This window comes from Palaemon carinicauda, chromosome 7, assembly GCF_036898095.1.
Source record: "Palaemon carinicauda isolate YSFRI2023 chromosome 7, ASM3689809v2, whole genome shotgun sequence".
Classification (NCBI taxonomy): domain Eukaryota; kingdom Metazoa; phylum Arthropoda; class Malacostraca; order Decapoda; family Palaemonidae; genus Palaemon; species Palaemon carinicauda.
Genome location: NC_090731.1, coordinates 86,723,535 through 86,725,705, shown reverse-complemented (window position 1 = coordinate 86,725,705; position 2,171 = coordinate 86,723,535).

Sequence of the window (2,171 nt, the reverse complement as noted above, 5' to 3'; positions counted from 1 at the left end):
GTGGCCCGTATACTTGAAATGTGCAGATACAGCTATCTACTGCACAGCATTCCACCTGATTCTCTGGTGTTTGTTGTTTTTTTCATATGAAATAATTGCCCGTGAATTTATGGTTAAATCTTTTTTAATACTTTTTCTTCATATATTTGAAAAGGGTACCTTTTACACAATAAATTACATGCATATAATTTGTAAAGAACTTCTTTTAATTTTCTAAAAAAAAAGAAAAAGGCATTAAAACCAGTTGATATATATATCTTTATCGGAACAAGTCAATATTCTCAAAGCACCGAGTTTTCTTATTAAATCCTTTAAAGTTACTCCTTCATATTTTCCCCTATTTACTTCACTTAATTCTAATCTCGAAGCTAATATATGTGACTAGCTTCTATCTTATGGAATTAACATTCTTGAAATTCATTTCACCGAGACATGGTTGTAACTCTAGTCAAACATCTCGCCATCAGCATCATTTATCCCATCTGACCATCTCGGGACATTTTCACTCCATTATGATTTATATTTTCTTCATAAAGCCTTTTCAGGTACTCAAGGGTTACTTTTTTCTATCTTAACTTCTCAACTACCTCTTAACCTTCATGTGAATCCCAACATTATCTTCTCTTCTGCCTTCTGTCCTGCATTTGCTCTTCGATAAATCTTTTTGATTTCTCTCTTGTTACACTTCATGGTTCATTATCCTACAAATTAGTTATTTTATCCATTTCTCCTTTACCCTTATAACTAAGAATATTTCCTAACGATCCAGAGGCCCGTTTACAACAAATTCTAAACATTGACCTTTTATTTTTACTTGTTCTTCAACCACTTGATAATCGAGACAGTTTTTAATGTCCTCTGCTTAACACTGCCAATAAGTAACCTTACTCGCCATCTAAACTGTAATAAGACAATTAGAAAACATCTTTTCTTTGACATTTTTTGTTCCCAATATGGCCAATAATGAAGTTCCTTTCGTAAATCCTTTCTAAATTACTTTTTCATTTTAGCCACTCTAAGCTCTACAATTACGTTGTCCCATAATCTCTTTTTACCCATGCATTCAAATCATCCTTGACAACAACTTTTTTTCCTATAAAATAGGCGATGGTTGTTTTGTTAAAATATATGAATACGGACATAATTAGGAATAATTTTGCAGTGTAACTGCTACAGAAAATGTAATCAATAGCTGTTTAAAGTGGATAAAGGTAAGGGATAATAGATATGTGCTCAAACTAATTTAATTATCATTATAATAATGTTTTTTTTTTCTACATTTTGATAATCATACTACGATGAATTGTATCAAGAAAAGGGAAACATTTAGAGATAATTGAAGTCTTGTATATAGAAAAATATTGTGGTAATTATTGAATCTGACAAATATGATTTCAAAATGTATTTTTTTTTCTCGGAAATTAATCTTTTTAAAGTAAAACGCACACACAAGCAATCTCTACATACATAAAGTGTGTTTGTTAAAAGGAAATTACTAGTTTATAATTTTTTAAATGGTTTCGGATGTAGATATATAAAAAAAATAGGGGAAATGGGGAGAATAGATTATAAAATATAATTTTTGTCTAATTTTAAGTTTCTAAGAGGTTCTTCTGATATGAACTTTAGTACTTCGGACATAAAATAAATAAATGAATAAATAGAATAAAAATAGCAACGGAAATTAATAATTTATTCGTTCTTTCTTTCTTCTTTTTTTGATGGCTGCTTTTCCGGTCCCATACAGCAGGGGAACCCCACTCTCTAGAGGACCTCCACTGTCGTTTTACCTTATTCGTTCAGAGTATTTAACGTTTCATGTCTCATATTGTTCATTTACTGTTAAATCGTCACTGTCAAAAGACACATGAAATAACAAAGTCTTCAGTTTCCTCTTGAAAACCTTAATGTCTTCAATCATTCGAATGTTTCGTGGGAGCTTATTATATAGTCTCTGGGCCGCATATTTAAAGGCTCTGGTGCCTAAAGTAGACATATATCTAGGTTCCAACAGTTTGAAGCCATCTGTAACTATTCTCGTGTCGACACGATTCAATATATTTCTAAAGTTAATTTTTCATTTATCTGGTTTATCTTACCTTCCTCGTTACTTGCCTTATGTGATTTATTTTCTTACTTCTTAATCTCTTATCTAGTACTATGTTGCTTTT